The sequence below is a fragment of the Chrysochloris asiatica genome, unplaced genomic scaffold (assembly GCF_000296735.1).
Source record: "Chrysochloris asiatica unplaced genomic scaffold, ChrAsi1.0 scaffold00006, whole genome shotgun sequence".
In the NCBI taxonomy this organism is placed as follows: domain Eukaryota; kingdom Metazoa; phylum Chordata; class Mammalia; order Afrosoricida; family Chrysochloridae; genus Chrysochloris; species Chrysochloris asiatica.
The window spans coordinates 3,371,303-3,376,997 of NW_006408524.1; the positions used below are offsets into that span (position 1 = coordinate 3,371,303).

Genomic DNA, 5,695 nt, shown 5'->3' on the forward strand with positions numbered 1-5,695 from the left:
AAGATGGCTAAACTTGGTCTCTCATACTTTGGACATATTGTCAGGAGGGAACAGTCGTTGGAGAAGGATCTCATGCTTGCTAAGCTGGAGGGTCGGAGAAAAAGAGGAAGACCCCAACGAGATGTATTGGCCAGGTGGCAGCATTGATGGCGTCAAGTGTGGTGGCGGTAGTGAGGTTGGCCCAGGATCGGACATTGTTGCTATGCATGGGGTCACTATGAGACTGTTCTGACTCGATGGCACCTGACAACAGCAACAACAAAAACCATGGTATTTTCAACTATCTCATTAACATGTGAAAGCTGTATAATGAATAAGGAAGACTGAAAACAAATGGATGCCTTTGAGTTATGGTGCTGGCAAAGAATCTTAAATATACCACAGATTTCCTGAAGAATGAATAAATCTATCATGGAAGAACTATAGCTAGAATTCTCCTTAGAGCAAGAATGGTACTTTCTATATATTACCATGGAGAAACAGTTCCTGGAGAAGGACATCATTCTATGTAAAGTAGATGATCAGTGGAAAAGACGAAAACCCTCAGAGAGTTGGATTAATACAAGTTTATAATGAGTTAACCTGATTCATAAGGAGCTCTAGTAGCGTAGTGGTTACGAATCGGGCTACTAACCTCAAGGTCAGCAGTTTAAAACTACCAGCTATTCTGCAGAAGAAAGATGAGGCTTTCTGCTCCCATAAAGATTTACAGCCCTGGAAACCCTGTGCAGGGTCACTATAAGTGGGATTGGTTGTTAAGTGCTATTGAGTCGGTTCCAACCCATAGTTGGTTCCAACAACAACGTTGTTAAGTGCTATTGAGTCAGTTCAACCAATAGCAACCCTGTATAGAGTTTCTGAGGAGTGGCTGGTGAACTTGAACCACCAACCTTGCAGTTCAAACCGTTTTGCAATCTGGCGCATTAACCCACAGCACCACACTAGGACTCCAACAACATTAGGCTACAGAAAAGTTTAAACATTGTTGAACCTATGGGCAGTCTTCAATGTGTTGGTCATGGTCAGGCAGACAAGGACTTCATACTGTCCTGAGAATAAATTCAAATTAAAAAAATAACCTAACCATCTTGGTAGTTATACAGCAAAGCCTAAAGATGGAGTGACAAATCATCTGTGTTTCTCAGAGAGACCTGAAGACTACTGAATGCCTGGTTAAAGACATCCAATTAGAGATAATATAGATGGCATGAGTCTACTGGAAAGATGAGGACTGATGGAACTCATTTCAAGTTTTAGTGCTGTATTTTTCACTAGCTCACTATTTAATTCAGGATCTCCTTTTAAGTTCAATAAAAAGAGAAAATTCAGTAGTTCTAGTGCTCGTGTGGAGTCCCTGGTGTGGTGTGTCAAGTTAGTGCACTAGACTGCAAAGTTGGTTTGATCACAAGGTTGGTAGTTCAAGCTCACCAGCCTCTCCTCAGGAACCCTATACAGGGTCACTATGAGTTAGAACTGACTCGACGGCACTTAACAAAAACAACATTTTTTAAGGGAGCAGATTGTAGCCTATGGACACAAACAATTGACTTTTCAGTTAACAGTTAACAGTCAAGCACTTAACCACTGAGCCATTCATGTTCCTTAAAGGGCTTAATAATGAGCCTAAAATCTCTGGGTTAATAAGGAAAATAACCTAGCCTCAAGAAGTAACTCACAACACGACTGGAGAATGGGGTTACACATTGGAATAGCAATCATAGGGTTTCTGAGGAGCAGCTGGTGAGTTTGAACCACCGACCTTACAGCTCAAACCAACCTTGCAGTCCAGCACATTAACCCACAGTGCCACACCAGGACTATTTAACAATTGCAGCCTAGAAAATCCAGTGGGGCCACTATAATCTGTCACCAGGGATTATTGTGAGTCAGAATAAATTTGACAACACCCAACAATAACAAGACTTACTCACATGTCAAAGAGAAAGTATTTTATTTATCTCAAGGGATTGCTAGGCAGATAGAATAGAGAAGAGGAACTAACCACACAGCAACCACAGAGAATGCAGGAAATGACCTGACCTGTCAGGAGAGTTTAGTAAAAAGAAAGATAGAAAAGGGAACTTTCCCCCAAATCAGACTTTATGTGAAAAGACTAAGACTGAGTTGATTCTGTGGGAAAGAAGTCCATCAGATCCAGGAAGAAATGACTACTTATGGGCCCTAAGTTATGACAGGAAAATGTAGGGATCAGGAGACAACTATCAAGAGACTCAGAGCTCATCCTGGAGGAGAAACAGCATAGAAAGTGAACCAGGAACTCCTCAGTGCTCCCCTCACTTGCAAGTTGGGAGCCCATTCGTCTCTCTGAGAGAATCTCTATGCTTTAATCCATCTACTGTTGTTGTTGTTAAGTACCATGGAGTCGGTTCCGACTCATAGTGGCCCTACAAAGGGTTTCCGAGGCTGTAAATCTTTATGGGAGCAGAACGCCTCATCTTTCTCCTGCAGAACTGCTGGTAGTTTTGAACTGCCGACCTTGAGGTTAGCAGCCTAATTCATAACCACTACACTACCAGAGTTCCTTTAATCCATCTATATAGTATATACTGGCTTAAACCTCTGTCTCTCTAGGTCATTTCATGTGCATATTGTGCTTACACCCTACTGATTAGTGGGACGGGACCACGGCACTTAATCTGTGCTGTGACAGTTTTGATGGGGAAACTCAGTTTTTGATGCAGAGCCATTTGCACAATTCCTGAATTCCCAGGAAATGTCTCCTCACTCCCCTCACTGCTAAGCGGTCTGTTGCTTGGGATAACTGCCTTTTTTTTTTTTTTTTTAATAGTAAGACTTTATTTCCATTTCATGTAACATCATTTCAAATTAGGTCTGTGCTGTAAGAGGAGAAAGGGCGGGCCATCTGGAATCTCCTAAGAGATTTTCTTCACTCTTCCTCTGAGTAGCACATGGACACCCATCATTTTGCCCACTGGGAATTTATCAGAATTTATCTATAGTTACAGAAGAAACCACATCAATATACAAAAATCATATTGCATGACGGTGTAGAGTAAGTTCTTAGAGTATAGTCCCTGACTATAGGGCACATTTTTATATAACACATTTTTCCCTACTAAGTTCAGCACTGTTTCTCTGTTTTGTTTAGTTTTTTTTTGAGTCAAAGCTCGTGTGAAAATACTTAAGTCTGATTCTTTTTTCTCTGACATGAAAACAGTTTGGAGATTTTAAATTCTTGTGTTCACACTGGGACGTGACTACGATTGAGCATATTAACTAGTGAGCATACTAACCACTTTGTTGTTGTTGTTAAGTGCCGTGGAGTCGGTTCCGACCCATAGCGACCCTGTACAGGGGTGTAAATCTTTACGGGAGTAGAAAGCCTCTTCTTTCTCCCGCGGAGCAGCTGGTAGTTTCGAACCGCTGACCTTAAGGTTCACAGCCCGATTCGTAACCACTATGCTACCAGAGCTCCTTACCACTAGCGAGCATATTAACTTCAACTTTGACAACCATCAGCAGACTGGCACCTGCAATTAAGCCCGCAGGCATCCGTTTTTCAGAGTTGTAGAATCTCATTCCCATAATGCCAGCCAAGGTCCCAGGTGAAGCTAGGAAAAGCCAAACGTTCCTGGGGTCCTGAGAGAGCTGATACGCACCCAGGCCGGCTAGCCCTCCAAACAGGAGTCCAGTGGCTTTTGCATAGATAATGATCCCACCAGTAGCAACCAGTGCCACATAGCTGAAGCCAAACCAATGCATGGGGACTAGTGAGCTGGGCTCCTTCTGCATTGTTCTCTTCCCACTCTGTCCAACTGAGAGGAGACATCTAGCCTGCACCCATATAGGTCTCCCATGGCCAGTTCCAGTGGACAAACAAGAGGACGCCTCCAGATAACTGCCTTTTGTTTTGTCTGTTTAAACAGGGAATTCTCGCATGACACCTGAAACATAAGTACAACCTGTATATTCCTCCGAGTTGGTGTTATTTTCCTGAATTCTTCTCTTTAAACTGGTTTCATATTTCTAATCTTGATCCTGCCTCAAGGTAGACAGATATCATTGATATGATTCTCCTGGCAGGTCCTGGGTCTGAAGTCATTTCTTCCCTCCAGTCCAAGGCTCTGATGTTCCCACCCTAGTGGTAACCTGGTGGAGGTATTGATGTGTTAAAGCAGTGATGCAAAGCACCTCAGAAAATTGCCCTCTGCCAGAGGGTGCCATGTGAGGTGTGGTCCACTACAACAGTACTGAGTCCTTCTGAACGATCCCAAGAGGTGCACAGGAAGGACAGACACATGTAAGAGGGAGGGAACAAGTATGGTGGTGACTTCCCCGGTAACCCCTATTTATAGTCTCCACATCTCCAGAACTGAAACACAATAGTCAGGGACTCTCTGCCTAAACAGTAGATCCATGCCACCATCATTTGGGACCACGTGTGTGCTTGCTTGATCACTACTGTTCCACATGATTGCCTTTTCAAACTTTGTGTCCTCTACAGTGCAGGGCCACCTCTCATCTGTCAGTTTGTGCCATTCTGTTGGCTTGCATGTTGCTATGATGCTGGAGGCTAAGGCACTGGTATTTTAAATGCCATCCTGGTGTGGCACCATAGGAAAAGTGCTTGACCTCTAGGTCAGTTTGAACCACAAGGTCAGCTGTTCAAACTCACCAGCCACTCCTTGGAAACCCTATATAGAGTTGTTATGAGTTAGAACTGACTCTACAGCATTTAACAACAACAAGGGTACAAACATGGTGGACAGGGTTCAGCTGAGTTTCCAGACTAAGACAGACTAGGGAGAAGGAGAGGAAAACCACTTCTGAAAGTTTAGCCATTGAAAACCTTACAAATAGCAGTGGAACACAGTTAGGGAGCATCATAATACTGATAATGAAGTGTGATGAATATCACCAGGATATAGTCCCTCAGGTTGGAGGCCATTCAAAATACTACTGGATAAGAACTGCCTCCTCAAAGTAGAATCCACTATGATGCTATAAATGGAGTACGATTTGGAACCTTCATTTGCTGATGAAGCACAATTCAAAGAGAGGAGAAACAGTCATAAACATACATTAATAATCAGAATATAGAATGTATGAAGTATGAATGTAGGAAACTGAAAGTTGTGAGAAATGAAATTGGATGCAAAAGGATTAGTATCCTTGGATTAAGTGAGCTAAAATGGACTGGTATTGGCCATTTTGAATTTGACAATCATATGATTTACTATGCTGGGAATGACAAATTGAAGGAGAACAGAGTCACATTCATCATCAAAAGAACATTCCAAGATTTATCTTGAAGTATAATGCTGTATGTTATGGATAATATTCATATGCCTACAAGGAAGAACAGTTAATACCATTATTTATTATTAAAATCTACACACCAATGATTAAAGTAGGTGATGATGAAATTGAAGAATTCTTGCAACTTCGTCAGTCTGAAACTGATCAAACATGCAATCAAGATGTATTGATAATTACTGGTGATTGGAATGCAAACACTAGAAACAAAGAGGAAGGATCAATAGTTGGAAAATTAGCAATAGAAACACTGTTTGAGATTTCATTATAGAATTTTGCAAGACAAAAAACTTGTTCATTGTAAATACCTTTTTTAAACAACTAAAACACATGGACCTTACCATAAAGTATACACAGAAATCAAATTGATTACATCTGTGGGAAAAGACAGTGAAAA

The 5,695-nt window shown here is 41.7% G+C and overlaps 1 pseudogene; it reads right to left on the reverse strand.

The window, feature by feature from the left end:
* Nucleotides 1-3,444: 3,444 nt before the first annotated feature.
* Nucleotides 3,445-3,744, reverse strand: LOC102817306 (annotated as a pseudogene).
* Between the last annotated feature and the right edge of the window lie 1,951 nt (nt 3,745-5,695).